Genomic DNA, 22,163 nt, shown 5'->3' with positions numbered 1-22,163 from the left:
TGACGCCAAACTCGGCCTACGGATTCTAAACTCGGCCTAACGCATTGAAACGCCATTGAAAGGCCAATGAATTCACTTCGGCCTATCGGATAAAGATAAAAATGTATTCGTTCGGAACGCTTCTTTTGTTTTTGGGAATAATAGGTGCAAACTTTCATATCACGCGTTCTCATTGACTTCGTTCGGTACCGTTCCGATTCAAATTTCGGACGATTCAAATTTCGGACACTTTCATTTTTAATTAAATATTACATCCAGTTAGAAACAAAGTAATAATGTTAGATGATCGTGGAGGGCACTAGTCAAAAAAATTTAAAATTTACAAGACATGTGGATCATATTCGACCGAGATAATCAACTTTTAAAAGTGTCCGAAATTCGAGTTTAAGTGTCCGAAATTTTAATCGGCACGGTAGCTTATTAACTAAAGTATCTCAACCCTACCAAATATTTCGTGAAAATAATTAAATACTTTTTTCATCATAAACAACAATACTCCTTTCTGGTGGATTGAGTGAACAGTATTGTTTATTTACTTTGCTCGTTTGGTTCAGCGTTTGACGGTTCGTTTAGTTCTTCTTGCTTCAGTCTATGCGTGTCTCTATTCAACGTCTCTGGTCCCAAGCAAATCGATTAACGTACCCCATTCTAGTCGAAATTCTAGTACTACACTATGTTTGTTTTGAATCGCTATGAAAGTTTGACAGTTAAAATGAGGGGTTCGTGGATTTTCTTATGTTTCGAGTTGTGCATCGATTAGCTTGGAATCGAAGAGAGTACCAGAGCTGAGCCAAAAAGTTGAACACGTTTCTTCGGGACCTTCTGGTCTTAGATTTACCTCTATGCTAGTAGCCTATTGAACAATAGTAATGAGAAAGTCGAATCTCTCGTTCCGTTTTTGACAACAACAAAAAGTGAGAGTGGGATGCAAAACTAAAAACTACCCCAAATTAAGTAAAAAGAACTTAAATTTAGGGTAACTTTTTTTTCTCTGTGATGGGGCCACTAGATCAATGCGATCCAGAAAAGACGAAGGTATCATTTGGATGATTCAAAGTTTGAAAACAATTGTATGTTTCTGTTGCAGTGGAAAATTGACCATTTCACCAGGGCTCCTCGAACCTGTTCTGGGACCACCCAAAGACCAATGTGATCTACAAAAGATTGATATAAATAAAATCATATAAATCTTAAAAAGTAGATATCGCTTAACAGTTAACAATCCATGGTTTGAGATACTATTAATCACAGAGAACAGACATCCAAGTCAAATTCCCAAAGTGTGTAAGAAATATAACTGCTATTTTGGATAGACATTTGAAACTAGCAATATCGTGGTGGCGCTAGTGTCGCTGCTCATCGACGTCGATGACCGGCAGACGTCATCTGAACAAATATGTCAAAATTGTTGTGAGCAAAACATTGTTTGTTTAAAACCGATCAAAACATGGGCCGCAAGTGCGAGTTTTATTGGTGCGCAAATAAACAAGATGTTACCAAGAGCGAAAATCTTTTCACAATTTTCCTAAGGATGCTGAATTATTGCCCGAGCTACAGGAGATTTTCTTCTCGCGTGGAGTCCAAGCACTTGCAACGAAAAAGTTATTTTCCGACCACTTCCCCCCGGAGACTTTTCGAATTCCTGGAAGAACGGATGCAGTGTTCAAATGTTACCACATTTTTCTGAATTGGAGTTTACACCCTCACTGCATCATTTGAAGATACGTGGTCAGTGAACTCAAAAATGTCAGTTTTGCACAAGGTTGCTGATCATCGCAAAGAAGCTTCACTCGCTACGTTTGTTCTTCGCAACTGCGTAGTAGCAGCAGTGAAAATACGATTCAACCGTCTAGCCCGATCGGTTATGCGAATTGAGTCATTCGGATCATTCCGTCTCTTCCATCTTCCTCGTCATTCGCTGAGTTACCACTGATATACATTTACCCAAGCGTCACTCACTCTCAAGTTTGTAGCTGCGCGATTCAGAGAAGCATTCTTCGGGAACGATGCTGTTCGGTAGCGAATCACCTAATTTTACATTCTTCATGAAGAATATGTGCTGTTTATTCTTCATGAACGTGTAAGTATAGGAACAAAAAAAACCTTTGGTGACTGCCAGTATCGAAAGGCGCGCTTGATTTGATATGACGCTATTTAATACAGGAATCCCCAGAAGAGTGCTTTTTCTTGACAGTCCTCAAACCATTCGCACTGATTTTTTGTAGATGACTTGTGAATGATCGACTCTGAACTCAAACAAAAAATCAGCTTGGTTGGTTAGAAGGCAGCTGAGAAATAACGGCAACACTCTTCGGGGGATGACTTTATATGAAACCGAGCAACTTGTTGAATTAAAGGGTGATACGGTCAAAATTTGGTCAATATCAACTTGACGTATTTCTTTCAATTTTGCATTTAAAAAACCTGAACACCCCTCATTTTGAAGGTGTGTGTGTGTGTAGAATGTTGCTCCTATTTTGATTTTGGAATTCACTCTTCAGTTGTCAAAATGCCGTCCAAGCAAGAAGAGCAGCGTATCAAAATTTTGCTCGCGCATCGCGAAAATCCGAGCTACTCGCACGCAAAGTTGGCAAAATCGCTAAAAGTTGCCAAATCAACCGTTACAAATGTAATTAAAGTGTTTGGGGAACGTTTGTCGACAGCCAGGAAGTCTGGATCGGGGGGAAATCGAAAACCGGAAGCCGCTGAGACGACAAAGAGAGTTGCCGGTAGTTTCAAGCGAAACCCTAACCTCTCTCTCCGAGATGCCGCAAATAAGCTGGGTGTATCGTCTACAACCGTGCATCGAGCCAAAAAACGAGCCGGACTATCGACTTACAAGAAGGTAGTGACTCCAAATCGCGATGATAAACAAAATACGACGGCCAAAGCGCGATCCCGGAGGCTGTACACGACGATGCTGACGAAGTTTGACTGCGTGGTAATGGACGACGAAACCTACGTCAAAGCCGACTACAAGCAGCTTCCGGGACAGGAGTTTTATACGGCAAAAGGAAGGGGAAAGGTAGCAGATGTTTTCAAGCACATGAAACTGTCAAAGTTCGCAAAGAAATATCTGGTTTGGCAAGCCATCTGTACCTGTGGCTTGAAAAGCAGCATTTTCATAGCTTCCGGGACTGTCAACCAAGAAATTTACGTGATAGAGTGTTTGAATAAACGTCTGCTGCCTTTCCTGAAGAAACACGGTTGTTCCGTACTGTTTTGGCCGGATTTGGCATCTTGCCATTACGGTAAAAAGGCCATGGAGTGGTACGCCGCCAACAACGTGCAGGTGGTTCCCAAGGACAAGAACCCTCCCAACACGCCAGAGCTCCGCCCAATTGAGAAATACTGGGCTATTGTCAAGCGGAACCTAAAGAAGACCAAAAAAACTGCTAAGGGCGAGCAGCAGTTCAAGGCAAACTGGCTTTCTGCGGCGAAGAAGGTGGACAAGGTGGCTGTACAAAATCTGATGGCAGGGGTCAAGCGTAAGGCCCGGCAATTCGGATTTGGAAAAGCGGAAGCCTAACTGAATATTTTTCCTGAATTTTATACTAATTGAACTTGAAAAAGAAATTTAATTTGATTTTTTAAATAAACGATTTCACCGATTTTACACGCGTTTTCCCTTGACCAAATTTTGACCGTATCACCCTTTATGCATTATGAAACAGATTTATGCGGAATCATACCAACCACCGTGTATATGGCGGGATCCCTGTAATGTTAAATAGCTGCAATTAATATTCTTGTGTCAATCAGAAAGAAACCTGGAACATATAAAAAGTTTTAAGGTCAATTCACATATGCATGGGAAAACGGGAACGGAACGGGATTTGCGTTGATAAGAGAGAGAAAAAGCGCCCGTCCCCGTTCCCCAGTTCATATATGAATATACCATTAATCGAATTTAATTGGAAGCGTTCAAACTAATTTGTGAGCCAGTTGATTTTTAGCCAAACATATTACCGTAACGTCACCATTCACCGCTCATGCTCCATTCACCACTCATTGCATACGTATTATCATTATGTATATCCAACTACAACAAATATCAATAGCTTTAAGAGGCGCCAGTGGTGTAGTGGTAAGCGTGACTGCCTCTCACTTCAAAGGGCCTGGGTTCAATCTCAGTCGGCACCGTCGGTATTTTCTGAGGGATAACATCTCGGAAGGTAAGTAAAGCCGTTGGTCCCCGGTCCATGAGTTTGATGGGTCGATAGGTAGGGTCAAAGTGAGGGAGCTGCCTCCCTGGCGTCGGTAGCATTGAAACTTAATACGGAAAATAGATCGACGGAAAACAAATCAAATTGAAAAAAAAAACAATAGAACAATAGCAATAGCATAATTACAAAAACAATAGCATAATTACACAATTACAATTACAACAGTATCATTAAACATCATTTGCTATAGTGTGCAAGTTACGAGAAGAATAATAAAAAGAATTATACAATGTGTGGTGAAAGGAGACACGTGAGCGATGGATGGCAACCTTACGGTATATTGAATTTTTTTTTTCACTTTTTGGTACTGCTTACTCATTTGTAAATATTTAGTAAACCCGCCGCAACTTGATATTCTGTAAGTCGATATCGAGCTATTGAACCATAGTAAAACCATAGAGGTAACTCTAAGACCAGAAGGTCCCGAAGAAACGTGCTCAACTTTTTGGCTCAGCTCTGGTACTCTCTTCGGTCCCAAGCTAATCGATGCACCCCTCGAAACATAGGAAAATTCACAAACCCCTCATTTTATCTGTCAAACTTTCATAACAAATCAAAACAAACATAGTGTAGTACTAGAATTTTTGCAGGAATTGGGTACGTTAATCGATGTACTTGGGATCGATAGGCTAGTCCAGTGTGAGCCAATTTAAAATCGTTAGTTTCCACCGGTTGGTAAAACGATTTTCATGACTACTACAGCGCTCTTCTAAATTGATTAACTATAACACCATGGTCTCTTTAACCTTCGCAACAAGGCGTCTTTCATGCGAACGCTTGCATCGGCGAATGTTACATATAATTTCGAGGTTATTCTAGTCCTCTCTAACGGAGGAGGTTTCAGATGATTACAATGAGATTTCAGATGTTTCCAACGAAAAAGGTTCCACACAACTTCGGAAGATTGCAGGCGTTCCTGTAAAAGGGGCAGCAATAGATTTCGAGAAGATTTCAAACGTTTCTGACGGAGAAGGTTCTAGGTGATTTCAACGAGATCTTAAAGGTCCTGACGAATGAATTTCCAAACGATTTTGAAAAAAATCAGATGGTCCTAGCAAAGGAGGTGCTATAGGATTTCAAGAGACAGCTTGGTTTCAGACAGAAGAAGTTTCCAGCAGTTTTGAAGAAGATTTTGATTATGTTGCGTTTTTCTTTTCATTTGCATGTGTTTAATAACTGTTAGATACTCAATTCTGCTTTTACGCGATTTTTGTGACTCTATTGTTGATCTCGTGTGATCTCAATTTTCTACCAAGTTTAATGCAACTTGTTTCAAAAAAGTCATACAAAAAACAGATGGTATTATCAATTGTGTACTCACACTGCATAAGGGCAAAATAAAAAAAAAACGAGGAAAAACAAAATTGAGTGTATATTCAATGGTAATTTGTCAATTTATTTTATTTCGGTTGAAAATGTACTGTTTCTGAGTTCTGTGATTTTCTGTTATTCGATTAACAAGATCAAAGCTATGGAAGTGGAATTAGAGGAAAATAAAACAATGTAATAAAAAAAAATCTTCAAAACCAAGCAAATTAGTTCAATTCTGCTTCTAATACATCAATCACCTTCGGCAACAGGGAATCATTCGCTTTCAGCAACATGACATCCATAATAGTTTTACCCTTTAGACGCGTTCTAGAATCAGTTATAACGAGTTTCAATTGACTGAAGAGCCTTTCGACGGTTACTTGCGTCGATGGTATGGAAAGCAATCCGATACATTCCAGCGTTCGTGAATTTTCGTTGCTTCCAATATCGAATGATATAGAATCGCTCTGGAACTTTTTCACTGCCACTTGAGGACGCCACTGACTCCTTGTTAACTCCGTGATGCTCTGAGGAAGCTGTTATTGTTATTTTAGGACGAGTTTCGAGTTTTATCACTTCTGACAAGAACGTGTCAGATGCTGTATTGCCGGACGATGAATGTCATGTCACTTTGCCCTCTTCGTGGGAATCTGCTGCTCGTTTTCACTCACACTACTTGCTGCCCGTACAACTCTACGGTTGCTCTCGACAAAACCCAACCGACGAGCCACATCCGGATGGGCTGACATAAAATGCCTTTTAAAATTTGCTGGTACAAGCGTTGCCTGTTCATAAGCACATCTTCTATTTGAATCAATTTCGGCCAGACACCTGTGTTTTACAATACCTCCTGCTTCGGAAACCTCTTCCACCACTCCACTAATTTTTTGTTTTAATGTTTCCCGACTCATCATGGCGAGTAAATTCAACTTTTCTCGTTCGCGACGAATGATGAACTAAACGCATCTTCATGAAGATCAAAGCATGTGAAGAAGAGTGAAGAACAGCGAAGAACGCTCGAGTCGATCACGCCACTCCGCTGCTCATGAAGCGAACGAGAAAGAGCCGAAGAGCACAAAGCATGAAGACTTGCGTTTTGCATCGACACTCATATTCCTCTCACACAGCCCACTCACCACGACTTGTTTTAACGCTTGTATTCGCTTCATTCGGGAGTTTTGTAGAGAAACCGATGCTTCGAATACCGTCGCAGACGATGAATGAATATAGGAGAAATGATGCGAATAGCAGTAACCTTGGTTTTGCACCTGACTACTATGCCCAGTTAAAATTGGAACGAAAAACGGTTGTAGATCTGCAAGAAACTGTAGAAGAGCTTAGTTTTTTATTCGAAAATAATGGTTCCGCAGAAATTCGATTGATTTCCGTTCTTTTGAACTGATTTGACAGTTCATTTGGATACACGGTCAATAAGGTCAACCAAAATTTTTGCTCAGTTTACGCATTAATCGCAAAAAGTGATAACTCGAGTCGCAACATTCCGTATGGCGGCGCTAGTGTTTCTAACGTATTTTAATTTGAATGGTTACACATAATTTTTCGAAAAAAATGTTGAAGCTTGGATGTCTGTTTTCTGTGTATTAATGTAGCATATTAACTAAATGTGGCTTTTTTTTAGTGTTGTGACACATCCATTATATGCGTAATTCTACATGTTATTTGCCACTAAAAATGTGTGGAATTTTTGAAGTATAGAATACTCCTAGATTTTCCTGTTCTGTTAACTGTCATGTATGAAAATGAGATATTTGACATTTCAGTTAATTCGAAAAAATGTTATTCCTCTTATTCTCCCAAAAAAGAGAATTTTAATTAGGGAAAATTTTCCCACGTCAATCTTTGTTCTGTACATTTCGAACATGTTTCCATTCAGTTGCATTCCTCCCACATTCACCACACTTTCCCTTCGTCACGCTCATTTCCAACTGCAACTTTTTATTACCAATAACTAACCTTCCAGGGGCAATTTCGAAACATTAAAGCCGTATTAATTATCTTTCCAATATCTGAAAGTTGAAAGCTGATGACATGTGAGGATCATGGTTCGAATTTATAGTTGAAGGAGAGAAGCCAAGTGATGAAAAAGGATGTTTACTTGCCGAAAAGGATACTGGTTATGTTTTTCGTCCTGTTGATGAGTTTCTTTCATTCGTTATAATTTACTCAAGATGAGTCTGAGCTTGAGAAAATTTTGACTCAATTTCAACAGAGCATTTTTCATTCTCATAAAAAAATAGATCAAGGATTTCCAGAAAAAAAAACATCCCACCGACGAGCATTCAACTCTTCCAATCGTCGTCAAAAAGCGACTAATCATAAACAGATTTTCCATGGAAAATGCACACATTTCCACCATCTAAGTGCATATTAATTAGGAAATAAAATCGAACATTAAAACTCGCTTAAGTGTCATACTACACATCGTCGTCGACGTTGCCGCCCGCGCACTGTGTGTGTCATAAAGTGAAGAGCGCTGGAAACGCTCATTTAGCGCGATCTTCTTTTTTTTTGTCTCGGTTTTCTACTCGGTATGACAGGTCCTGAAGCTCATAGAGCAGTAGATTAACACCATACCGGGCGCGTTACGTGACATGCAACGGATTGTTGGCATTCGTCGTTTGAAAAGTGTGGGAACCTACCGAACGGAAAGTAGCTACCGTTTGTGAGCGCGCACAGATTTATGTCCACACTGCATCTTCTGTATACATATACACGCATCCAGAGTCGGGAGTTACAACCTGCACCGAGATGTTGTCGCTGAGTGTATGTTTTCGTTCTTTTTTTCATTTCTGGCAGGATTTAACGGTCGTATAAGGATATTCTCGACAGCCTTTTCTGTATCTTGTATCCTATCGAGTGAAAAATGTATTTCGTGCTTTATTTTGACAAAGTGCATTGACTTCTGTGCAGGGGTAATATGATTCTGAATAAGAAACAGGTTCGAGACAATTAAACCCTCCTTAAAAAAAGAAAAACTGAAGATCTTTCCGAGGTGACATCGGCGTGGTTTGTTGGGTCTAAGGTAATATCATAGAGGTAACTCTAAAGGCCGGCGCACAATAGATACGTTTTCAGGTTTTTTGACAGTTAGCCCCTGCATTATCTGTCAAAAAACCCGACAACGTATCTATTGTGCGCCGGCCTTAAGACTAAAAGGTCCCAAAATAACGTGCTCAACTTTTTGGCTCAGCTCTGGTACTCTCTTCGGTCCCAAGCTAATCGATTCACCCCTCGAAACATAGGCAAACCTGGAAAAACCAATAACCCCTCATTTTATTTATCTGTCAAACTTTCATAGCGAATCAAAACAAACATTGCGTAGTACTAGAATTTATACTAGAATGGGATACGTTAATCGTTTGCTTGGGACCAATAGGCTAGTCAAGTAGTGAGCCAATTTAAAATCGTTAGTTTCGTATTGATTGCTGATAATATGCTAAACGACTCTATTCGAAGGGGTTGACCTTTTTTTTAAAGTTCGGGTCATAATCACTGAGGCCAATTTCTGTTATGGCGATAAGCTCCAACCAGTATTATCAACAATCAATACGAAACTCACAATTAAATTGACTCACTACTTGACTAGCCTTGACAGTCTTCATCAGTGTCATTCCCACTAAAGAACTTATCAAAATCTAACCGCCTTAACTCATCTCCTAGGTCAAGAAACAGCTGATGGCTCATCCTGATAATTTCTGTACATCGGGAAATACTTTTATTCAGTGGAAAAATAGGGTAAAAATAGGATGCATCGACAGAGTCAGATTCAATGAATTTGGGGGCGCAGGAGGGATTGTTGATGCTGCTCATTGCGAATGAAACACCTACTACATCGGATTATACTACTAACACGAGAGCTTTGAGAAAGCGGGATAACCGGCACGGTTTGACACCAAATATGTATACCAAATCTATCAGTAGCGTAGAGGTAAAGTAGGATGTAGTATATAAGACATGCCAGAGAAAAAAAAAATAAAAAAATAAAAAAATGTACTCACACCTTTTCATAATTATTTATTTAATTATGACTGCAATAAAAATGTAGACATCCCTATTGCAGATGACACTAATGAACGGAGCATAACAGTACGGAGGGGCATGCATTCACCACTGCATACGTAAATGTGTATAGCTATGTGTGGCAATTGTGGAAACAGTAAGAGCAACAATCAATACGAAACTAACGATTTTAAATTGGCTCACCACTTTAGTAGCCTATTGGTCCCAAGCAAACGATTAACGTACCCTATTCTAGTTGAAATTCTATTACTACACTATGTTTGTTTTGATTCGCTATGAAAGTTTGACAGATAACATCAGGGGTGTGTGGATTCATGCAGAACATGCAGGGGTGAGTGAAATAGCTTGGGACTGCTTGGGACCGTTGTTCTGGTACTGAGTGAGCCAAAAATAATAATGATTTTCTTCGGGACCCAGTGGTCTTAGAGTTACCTCTATGGTAAGAGTCTTGGTAAACTAATCGAGAGAAAAGCAAGATTGAGTGGATGATTGTGTGAGTGACAGTGGTGACAGTGTATCATGAATAGAGTTCTCCAGATGCACAAAAGTGTGCGTGAGACCGCGCGCTACATTTTAAGTAGTTGTGATATCGCGATAACTTTTGGTTCTTCTCTTCATCATTTTTATAAATGGATGGTGGATTTTAGGCTGTGAACCATTTGCCGAGTTAAATTTAACTCGTGGTTAAAAGTGACATTTCGAAAGTTATTTTCTATGTTCGAAAATCCCCGTGCTGTCGATCGACCGGTTTTCGAGCCACGGTTGTCAAACTTTAACTTCTTGTCTGTCAGAAATAACCATGCTCGGATAGCAGGGTTAATCGATAACTTTTCATCTGTCAAATTTTAACCAAAAGTTAAAATAATCCACCAAATGGTTCAGAGCCTTAGTGTTCGTGAGATGGCACTTGGAGATCTCTATGGAAATGTTACCTGTGTGCAAGCGCTTGGCGAATTGTGTCGGTGTTAGGCGTATGTTTTGATATTTGGAAGACAGAGATTCAATACACATTGACGGAAGAACACGGTGACTGCTCGTGTGACCAAGTGAAATGTTGCGGAAAGGTTACGACAATGGCGTGGCGGCTCCCAGGGACTGGTACGTATTGGGAATCGATGGTGTTTAAAAAGAAAAAGTGCAGCATACGTTTATGTGCAAAAATTTGCAATTGTGAAGAATATTAAAAAAAAAATTGTGATTGGAGGCATAAGCTGGAAGGGTTGGTGAGGCTGAGGAACACCACAGGCGGCGGCCATGTTGGCTTGATAGTTTCACGTGAAGAAGGACTTTTGTCTAGGGGAAGGGTGGTGGCTTTGTTGAAAAATGTAAATCTGTGAACAAGCCCCGTGTCTTGTTAATTTTTGATTCGTGCGAGAGGACGCGAATCAAATATGAATGTTAGGATTCGTGCAAGAGGAAGCGAATGAAAAAAAAATTAAAATAATGTTAGGATTCGTGCGGGAGGACGCGAATCAAAAATAAATAAATAAAATAATGTTGGGATTCGTGCGAGAGGACGCGAATTAGTATGGAAATGTAGATTCGTGCGGGAGGACGCGAATCAGACTTGAATTATTTTAATTCGTGCGAGAGGACACGAATATTTTTTGCATTGTTTTAATTCGTGCGAGAGGACGCGAATCGGAATGAGAATGAACGATGATAATTTTACGGATGTGAATAGCCAACATCGAAAACATGCGCGCAATATGTTTCGTAGAGAACAGTGCTCATTGACTTATATTTCTTGACTTTTCTATTACAGCCCAAGCGCCAAGAAAAAAACAAGTTTCTTCCAGAATCGACATTCCACCTAAGAGAAGAAAGGAGAAAGGTTTGGAGAAGGAACTAACGCAAGAACGAGCACGCAGTTCGTTATTGTTGGCAGAGCTTAAAAAACTCGAGATGACATGCGAGAGCTTAAAAGCTACCGTTGAACAACTGAAATCGAAATCCATGCACCCGCCGAGCGAGAGCGAGGTTGAATTCGACGGAGGGCCGAGGCCTTCCAGTACACAACAAAATATTACCAACAGAAGCTATGAGGAATCTCGATTCTTGACATCCGTAAATCACTTGTCCATGTCCTCTATTAATATTCCGGAATGCAGGCCGTTCGAAGAAGGCGATGAAATTCATCGACACACGTTCGAATCATGGAAGGATTTGCTTATGGACTCCATGAACTTGGCTGGTGTTACAGATGAGCAGACAAGATTCACGATTTTCAAAGTGAAAGCTGGCTCGCGTCTCTTGGAAGTGTTCAAAAATACGAAATCAACGGATGATGCTCCTGCTGTCGAGACACATCCTTTCCCAAACGCAATGTACCGGTTGAAATGTTATTTTGCGTCTGGCTCGGATATCATGCTTCAGCGGCGTAAATTAGCTCTAATGACACAGAAAGACCGAGAGTCGGACCTTACCTTCGTATCGAGAGTAGCAGGAACTGCTCGACTGTGTAATTTTGGTGAGGGAAAAGAGGTTGAGGAGATAGTCGGCACCGTGGCGGAGCATGCAACTCACAAGGAAGTGCGGTCAGCGGCCCTTAAGATGCTAAGCCGAAAAGGAACTTACACATACTTAGTTGACAAGGTGCGGGAGCTCGAAGCAATCCGCATTAACGAGGAATAATATGAACGAAAACACCACAAGCAACCTGAAGCGATTCTCGCACCTATTCGCGCCGATATACCATCAAGGACGGGTCGTGAATTTCGAGTGGATGAAAGGCGTTCCGGAAGTTTCACTTCTCGTGGTGACAATGGACAACCACCAACACACTATCCAAGGCGAGGAATGGATCATCAACGTGCAGGAGGAAGAGCTACTCCGGGAACTAGCGGAATCAGATGCTGGAGGTGTGACAGTGTCTACCATCGTGCTGATAAGTGCTTCGCAGCAAACAAAGTTTGCAGGAGCTATGGTACTACCATTAAGCCATTATTTCTATTCTCCTCTTCCTATTACCAAGCTCTACAAATTCAAATGTTACTATTATAAAAAGTATAATACACGTTGCATATCCTTTCATTATATTCACAGGTATCTAGGTGTGATTACTTAATTGCTTCAATCTCTACGAAAACATCCCCTCTTGAGGATGGGTGTATCATGGCAGAGATGGCCGGAATGATGCGCAGGTAAATACTTTTAAAGAGTCATTGTTTCGATACATGCGAGGAAACGAAAGGTACAACAGTAAGATGTTCAACGTTCAAAGAGGTTCAGACCGTCCACTAAAAGCGTACGCTTCTGAAAAAGAGATTCCTGTCACAGCCACATTCGAAGCTCATTTGTTCATATCCAACGAAAGGCCGATACTGATCGAAAAATTCTATGTGGTCGACGATCGTCGAGCACTGTTAACTAAATCCACGGCGATTAGATACTGTGTACTAATGCTAGGTTTGAGAGTTCCGTTACATGAACCATCAAACAGGTATGAAGCCAGCGAAATATCGAGAGTCCATTGTGAAGAACCTTTTCCGAAATTTAACATTTTTTTTATTTTTTATATCTTTATTAAGGAGACTTTCAGCCCTGGGCTGGTTCGTCTCCAAAAATTTAACATATCGCCGGTTAAGCTCAACTATGATAAGGAGAAAACCCCGTGTAGAAACATTTTCATGAATATTCCCCAAGCATTGAAGCCGATCGTTGAGCAACGCCTGCGCAACCTTGTCACCACAGGAATAATCGATCCTGTGTCCAATGAAATGTCTACAGATTTTTGCTCATCTATGCTTGTCGTTCCCAAGGGCAAGGATGACATCCGGCTAGTCATCGACTTACGAGGACCAAACCGATATATCTTTAGACCGCCTTTTGCAATGCCGACCCTTGAAAGCATTGTTGCAAACCTGAATGCAGAACGCCTTTTTCCATATCGAGCTACACGACGAATCTCGTCACCTTACTAACTTCTATACCGAATTCGGGATGTTCCGATGCGTCCGCCTGCCGTTCGGCTTATGTAACGCGCCGGATATTTTCCAGGAGGTTGTCCAAAGGAAAATTCTTGAAGGTTGTAAGGGTGTCGTAAATTACTTGGACGATGTATTGGTGGTAGGGAAAACCAAAGAAGAGCACGATGCCAACTTGGATAAAGTTTTGGTTCGTTTCAAGGAGTGCAAGCGCTTGGCGAATTTTGTCGGTGTTAGGCGTATGTTTTGAAATTTGGAAGACAGAGATTCAATACACATTGACGGAAGAACACGGTAACTGCTCGTGTGACCAAGTGAAATGTTGCGGAAAGGTTACGACAGTTAATTTTTGAACTTCCTCAAATTTCTTTAATCTTCCCTTTGAAGTTTCTTCTCACTTTCCCTAGGCATTTCCGTCCACCTTACCCTGTAAGTTATTTTTCGATTCTTCCGGAAAGCTATTTCGCTCGAAAGGTTTTTCCGTCTTCTCCCGTCAGTTTTTTCAACTTCCCCAGAACTTCAGGAATGCTTCTTGAGTTTTAATGCGGTTCTGTTAGCTTCAGGAAAACTTCAGGAACTTTTCAGAAGTTCTGAAACTTCAGATTAGTTCGAAATTGTGGGTAGGTTCCGATAAACTAAAGACAGTTTCATTAACTTCTGATCAAATTCGAGAACCCGGGAATCTCAGGAAAACCTCAAAGAACTCAAATGAACTTAAGGAAACTGAAATATTTTGGAATCTTCATAAGTCCAAAGAACTTCAAAAAAATTTTATGGTTTTCAATATAGTTCCATGTGTCCCGGAGAATTGAGATAACTTTAGGAAAGCTCTGAGAACATCAGGACATATAAATTCAAAGAAATTTCTGAATCTTTAAATGAGTTCTGAGAAACTCAGGGAATTTCCGAAAACATCAGGGAGGGGAGGTTTTGTGTTTTTTATCGGCAGTTTCGAGAACTTTAAAAAAAAAATTTAAAAATCCAGAAGATCAGAGAACTTTAATGCTGCTGTTCATTAATTTAAAAAAAGGAAAGCGCTAAAGAAGATCCAGGGACTTTTGAAGAAGATAAGTGATTTTCCGGTAATTTCATAATAGCCAGGTTTTGAGTACTTCAAGGATGATCAGAGAACTTCAAAACAGCCCCATTAAATTTAGAAAAATTGCAAGAACTTTCAAGCAGGGTGCCTTCCATTTATTTTGACTAAAAAAATGTTTTATGAAATTATGGAATAATAAGATTTTATGATGATATTTTGTATGTGTAAGTAATAAGAAAAGTTTGTAAAGTTTGTGTTTCACACATCAAAACTGCATATTTAGCTTTGACAGAGTCACAATGAGCGTTTTTCTGATCGCCTCTTCGCGAAGAGTGAAGAGCGAAGAGTGGGTGAGATAAATTACAAAATCGCTTATTGCAACTCTCATGTAGCAAAATTGGCAGGTATTATGTGTCAAACACAAACTTAACAATCTTTTTTTGTTTTTTACATAATCAAAATATTTTCATCATATCTTATTATTCCATAATTTCTTAAAACATTTTTTCAGTCAAAATGAATGGAAGGCACCCTGCTTTTAAGGAGTTCCGATGAATTATGGGATATTCCGAAGTGCAATTCAGGAATGTTCCGAGAAATTTCAGGGACATTGTGGGGTGTTCAGGGATGTTTTATGAATATGAAAATTTCTGGATCAATAGAACATGTGAGGAACCTTAGGGAATATTTTGCTAACATCCCCCAGAAATATATGACTTCCAGATAATTTCCATCTTCTCCTTGAAGTATCTTTCGACTGTTCCGTAAACCCTCTGGCGTTCAACTTTTTCCATAAGTTTCTTCCAATCTATCTTAGGAAGTTTCTCCCAGTGTATCCTAGAATTTTCTTCCGTCTTCTCCAGGAAGTTCAATTAAAGTTCTACCGGATGTATCTATCGAGTTCTCCCAGAAGTTTCTTTCGTCTTCCTCTGGAAGTTTCTCCATAAGTCACTCTTCGTGAGTTTTTCCCCGACTTATTGAAAGGTTTTTCCGAGCATCTCCTGGCTTCCGATTTCCAAACTTTTCTGGTTTCTGGATATTTTCCAAAAATTTCTAAAAAAATTCCAGAAGTTTCTCAATATTTGTCTTGGAAGATCCCCATCGAATGTTTTTCCGAAATTTCTTAGAACTTCGTTCAAACTTCCTCCACAAGATCTTTTTTATTCTTCCTCTGGAAGTTTTGTCGGTACCATTAAGAGAAATTCAAATATTTCTTCCGACTTTCATGGGAAATACATCATTCGATTTTGGTCCAAAAGTAAGAAAAAATATAAATTTAATTAAAATAGTGAATACCGATATATACCGATTTTTTAATCATTTGATACCGATAAGCATGAAAACACTCTGGCAACGCTGATGCACGTAACTTATAGCTCATACCGTAGTAGTTTGACAGTTGCACCATGACGAAGTGGCAGCGTATTCAAAAAGACATTTCAATCGCCGTGGGAGTGTCCCGGTGGACCGTTAAAAGGGTTTTAGACCGAGAAAAGAAAGGACAACTATCCGCGAAGGTGGCCACAGGTCGTCCGAGGTCAGCTCGGGTTCCGAGGGTTATCGCTGCTATCAAAAGGAAGATTCGGGCGAATCCAGTGCGTTCAATAAGGAAGATCATAAAGGAAGATTGCAGGGCGAATTCGAGGGCACGGAAAAAAAAACTCACATGATTACCAACCGCATCCGGAAGCTTCGAGTCGAACGATGCAAGAAAATTTTGAACTTCCTCAAGCGAAAAAATCCGGTAATCCTGTTCACCGACGAGAGCATGTTTACCGTCGATCCCGTATCAAACTCCAGAACCGACCGGTATATTATTTCTCTTCCGGTAAAAGACGTGGCCGACGAGCACAAGAACGTGTATCTGACCAAGCATCCTGCTAGCGTTATGGTGTTTGGATTGGTTGCTTCCGATGGCAAAAAAATGGACCCGGAGGTCATTCCAGAAGGCGACAAGGTCAACACGGAGGTCTACATCGGGATTTTAAGTATGTTCTTCCGTGGATCAAAGTACAGTACGGTCCGAAGCCAAATATTGTATTTCAACAAGATGGGGCTCCATGCCACACCTCGAACCGCACTCAGAAGTGGTTGCAGGAACATCTTCCGTTCTGGGCGAAGGATATGTGGCCGCCATCCAGCCCCGATCTTAATCCGCTGGATTATTCAATATGGTGCGTCATGAAGGCCAAGGCCTGTTCTAAACGCCACCCGAGTACAGCAAGCCTCAGACAAACATTGACCCGTACCTGGAGAGAAATGGATCCAGACTACATTATTAGAATCTGCCGTGCATCCCGGAAGCGTGTGGAGGCCGTAATTGCAGCAAGTGGAAACTCGATCGATGATTAACATAGTTTAAGACTCTGAGAAACATCCCCCCTTTAAATAAATAAAAAAAAAACTCGAAAACGAAATTTTTGAGATTTTTTTTTTAATTTTGACATTATCACGCTTAATGGTGCAAACATTATCACGCATACGGTAGTCAGGTAACTTGAACAAACCTTCCGTTGTTCTTTGACTACCTATATGTTTAGTATTACTTCTGCGTGAAGTCAACGATTTACATAGTTGAAGATGCTAATTTCAAATAACAGACTAAAGTGGTAATTTTTATACGAAAGATGGAGGAGATGAAAGTATAGAGTTGATAGTTCCGTTAAAGTACGGCAGTGTGAAAATTGCATATAGATAGTAGATAGCGAGCTAGGATTAAAAGTTGGATACAAATCGGTTTTTTCATCACTCTTTACCAAACTCCCCATTTGGAGAGGGACGGTGAGGGGCTTTTTCAACGTCCAACAACACCACGGCAGATGTTCCGTCTGAGAATGTTAGGTTACTCGAGTTAGCTGGTAGACGGTCGAATGACCTTTCCGAAAACCAAACTGTTCCTTGAAGAAGTTAAGCGAAAAACTTCTGTTTTTAACAATAATTGTGGTTTGTTTAAAATTTATTTCCCGGAAAAAAGTGATCGTCATAGTCCATGTCTTTTTTTTCCTCATTCCTCATTGTGGTCACGCCGTGATCCACCTTTAACCGCTGACTTGGTCCTGCTTGCTGCAGGACCAAGTGCCACGCCGTCCGAAGCGACAATGAGCAAAAGCACTTGACTTAAAATGATCTTTATTTCTTGTGTTTGTGTGGTTTACATTTATGAATTTTTCAAGCGACACAGATGCGTCTTTTCAACTTTAGTTCATTTGAGATTTTAATTATTATTTACAGTTACTAGTCCTATCAGGCCTATTTTAAAGTATGACCACCTTGGTGGGATTGGTTTGATTTGAATTGGAAAAAAGGAGACTACTTATAACTACTATTTACAACTACAACTAACCTACAACTACTATATACACCTAATCTACTATATACAAATTGCTTATCAAAGCATGTTCTGATAAATTACATTTTTGTGCAAATTTAGTCTTAATTTCGTTAATTCTTGAATCTATTTTGGCAATTCCTGCCTCTTCGTGTAAATTTGTTATTCTAGTGTCGGAAGGACGATCAAGAACCATCATCAGCACTCTATTCTGAGCGACCTGAATTTTGTTCCTGTGAGTCTGTGCACATGATTCCCACACCGGAGCTGCGTAGAGGATCGCAGGTGCTACGATTTGTTTGTAGACGGCCAGTTTGTTCACCCTTGAGAGGCGGGATCTGCGGCAAATCAGCGGATACAGGCATCTAGCCAAGGCGGAACACTTGACTACGGTTTTCTCCACATGCGAGCGGAATAGGAGCCTTTCGTCAAACAACATCCCGAGATAGGTTACTTCGGCGGACCACTCAACCCTTGTGCCATCCATGATTACAGTACAAGAGGGAGCCGGTTTTAGTTTGGGTGATTGTCGATGGAGGAACATGATTGTTTGTGTTTTTGAAGCATTGATTTTGATTTTCCACGTGGTGGCATAATCAGCAAAGGCGTTAAGGCATCGTTGAAGTTTGTTCGTTATTTCGCGAGGCATCCTTCCTTTGACGGCTATTGCGGTATCATCTGCGAACAGGAAAAACACGCAACCGTCTCCAAGGGGAGGAATTTCGGAAGTGTAAATGCTGTAAAGCAAGGGGCCCAGCAGACTGCCTTGCGGGACTCCTGCTGGGATGGAAAACGTGTCGGAAAGACAACCATTCAACGATACCTTAAACGACCTTTGCTGAAGGTAGTTACGGGTGATTTTAACCAGATGTAATGGAAAGTTGAAGTTACAAAGCTTGAATACAAGCCCATTGTGCCAGACATTATCAAACGCTTTCTCAACGTCTAACAAGGCCATGGCTGTGGACTTGGATACAGCTTTGTTAATTGTTATTCGATGTTATTCATCACCCGCACTAGCTGGTGATTGGTGGAGTGCCCCTTTCTGAAACCAAACTGTTCCGGAAGGAGAATGTTATTTTCCTCGACAAACTTGAGCAAACGATTGAGTGAGTCCATTCTGGAAGCAATCTGCTTGTTCAGATCGGCCATTTCACGTGTTTTGCCCAGGTCTCCAGTCCTCTGAAACTGGCGTCTACGCACATTTCTCAATCGAATCAATATTTGGGTGTGGGAATCAATAGCAACAAACTTACCCCTCACAGGAACTTGTCGAACGCATGTCTCGTCAGCCTCGGATATGGCCTGTTGGAGTCCTTCCAACGCCCGGTCGATGTCATCTACGGTGTCGAGCAGTGGATTTTCATCGATGTTGCTGTCCACCATTCGACCGTACTGCACCCAGTTGACATGGTGGTAGTCTTTACGCAGGCAGCTTCTAGCAGGAACCACGTTGACACCGACTTCAGTCACCACCGGCTGGTGGTCGGAGCTGAGATCGTTGTGCGCCTCCGGCTTGGATAGTCCGATGTTCGACAGGAAGAAGTCCAGCGTGGAGGGATTTCCCGTCGGAGAGATGAAAGTTGATTCGTCCCGAGGGGGACGACTCTATCTACGATGCAGAAAAGATTGTGTTTTGCTGTGGCTAGCTGCACGCACGCTGAGTAGATAGAAGGAAGATTTATGTCGATTTTGAAGATTTCCTGCAAAAAGATGAAGCGCGATGCTAGTAGATGCGAGAAATGAAAGATGATTTTTCGAAGATTGATTCGCTAGTGTGAGATTTTTTGAGCATCTAGAATTGAGATTTAGATGTGTCGCCCCCCTCGGTTCGTCCGGAAATTGCACAGTGTACAGTCCATGTTGTGCGTGGTCGAACAATAGACATCCGTTCCGGTTCCGCTGGTAGTTCCGCCAAGCTTCATGGCGGGCGTTCAGGTCGCCCCCAACGATGAATCGGGAGCTAGTACGAGTAATGGCGGTCAGGTCGTTCTTGAATTGGATGTCTCGGCCGTTGCTTGTGGTACACTGACGTGGGCAGTAAACTCCTATAAACCGGACGTTTCCAGTTGGTGTTTCCACCTCCACATTAATGGCCTCCATGATAGAAGTGCGGATGTGGGGCAGAGTGCAAAACTTGATTTCCTTTCTGACGATGACCGCTACACCACCCCCCCTGGAGCTGGTGCGATCAAGCCGGATAATGTTGTGGTCAGGCAACTAGAAGCTGTCACCGGACTTTAGGTGGGTTTCCGTAAGAAGACCCACGTCGATGCTATGCTTGCGGAGGAAGTCGGCAAGCTCAATCTGTTTAGCTCTTACAGAGCAAGCGTTCCAGGTAGCGATGGTTAGCGGTTTAGACACCATATTGGATGATGAACTTACCGAGCACTTGGATCTGTTCGGGCTTATTGCGGCACTTACGTAGAGCACCGGTCATGTTGATAAAAATCTCCATAAGTGCATCTGCTGAGAACAGATCGGGATTATTTGTTTGAGCTGTTGGTTTCCTCCAGAATCCAGGAGGGGATGGAGAGCTTTGTCCAGCAGAAGATCCAGACGTTTCTTGAGGGGGCGCGGATCGCTCCCTGGGATTCGCTTGTCCATGAATAGGCGGAAAGTCCTCCGCCCTGAAAGCCGGGGCCTTATCCTTCCTTCGTGCTGGTTGATTGTTGGTGGATGCTTGATTTCGGAAGCGCTTGAAATCCTCGCGTTTAGGGCACTGCTTGTTGGATCCTTGGTGAGCACCACTACAGTTGGCGCATTTGGACGCCACAGCTTCATCCGCAGCACATTCGGAGGTGGCATGGTCTTGAGCGCAATTTCCGCAGCGTGGCTTAATGTTGCAGTTGCGGGTACCGTGTCCGAAGTTCAGACACCGCAGGCACTGAGTCACATCGCGATGGCCGCCACGGTATGGCTCCCAGCGAACGATGATGGAATTGATGGACCGGATGGCTTTCAGTGCATTGAGCATCACCGTTCCCTTCTGGAAGTGTACCAGGAAAAGGCTATCCGGGTACGCCTACACATTCTCGTCTCTTCTTGTCATTCGGTACACGGCACTTGGGGCCAGCTTGTACCTGTCCCTGATTTCATGTTCGATAAACTTCGGGTCGAAATTTGGTAGGCCCCTGATGACGACCTTGAACGGTTTTTCACCGGGGATGTCGTGGGGGAAGAATTCCACCTTGGAAGTCCTCAGGTGGGCGATGACCAAGTCATACTCCGCTTTGGTACGGAGCACCACCTTGGTGCCGACTCTGCCCAATTTGAATTCGGCTTTGACGCCCAGCGACGCCAGATCCGCGATGAGCTCGTTGAGATGGGCATTTTTCACTACCAGCGGAGGTAGCTTCACTCTTGCCACGCTCATGTCAGCAGCATTTTCTTTATCGGCAGCGTCACCGAAATCTCCGTTCGTCGCAGAGGCATCGTCTCGACCAATCGTGCCATCAGACTGGCCTCGGTTCTTCTTCCTTTTCTTGCTGCGTTTTTCCAACACAGCCGGCTGGATATTCCCATCCATGGGGAGAATAGCAAACCTGTTCGAGGTAGGCACACCGGAGCTTCCTTCACCGGAGTCTGGACCTTCGCCGGGCTTCGCGACCGATGCTTCCCCATTACGGGGCACACACACACGCACGACAAACCGCGAAAGAGAGAGCGCGAACAATATCGCCACGAACTTTTCCAACAACTCGAGAGAGCGAGCTAACACCGAACTGAACTGCTTGACGATCAAGCAGAGAATCTGTCTGATGAGCAAAAGCACGACAATAGCGCTGTTTTATATCTTTTCAGGTTCAAGCAGAACGATGTGCAACCGAACCTGATAGGATTTCCCCCCGTTTTTTATGAATGGGGCGGAGCAAAAAGTTTCAAAAGGATGGACTTTGGATGTTAATATAATTGCATATATAGAGGTACCAGATATGTTTTACAGTCAGTTGTTGGTAATTCTTCGAGTGTATGTCTCCTGTTAAGCAATTTTGTTTGAAAATGTTGGTTCTGCATATAAAAAATTGTTTATACATACCTAATTGTGGTTTGCTTCAAATTTATTTCCCGGACAAAAATGATCGTCAAAGTTCATGTCTTTTTCGGGTTATGTTAAGGGGGAGGGGCAGAGGTTGTTAACGGGGAGGGGGTTTTATATGCACATTTGTTCAAGTCTCATTTCTCATTGTGGTGGACACGCTGTGATCCACCTTTAGCCGCTGTCTTAGTTCTGCTTGCTGCAGGACCTAGTGCCATGCCGTGCGAAGCGGTAATGAGCAGAGGCAGGAGAG

Source organism: Ochlerotatus camptorhynchus, unplaced genomic scaffold, assembly GCF_037179485.1.
Source record: "Ochlerotatus camptorhynchus isolate MF236.1 unplaced genomic scaffold, CSIRO-AGI_Acam_v1.1 ptg000170l, whole genome shotgun sequence".
NCBI classification, from domain to species: Eukaryota; Metazoa; Arthropoda; class Insecta; order Diptera; family Culicidae; genus Ochlerotatus; species Ochlerotatus camptorhynchus.
Note: the sequence above shows the minus strand (reverse complement) of the source record.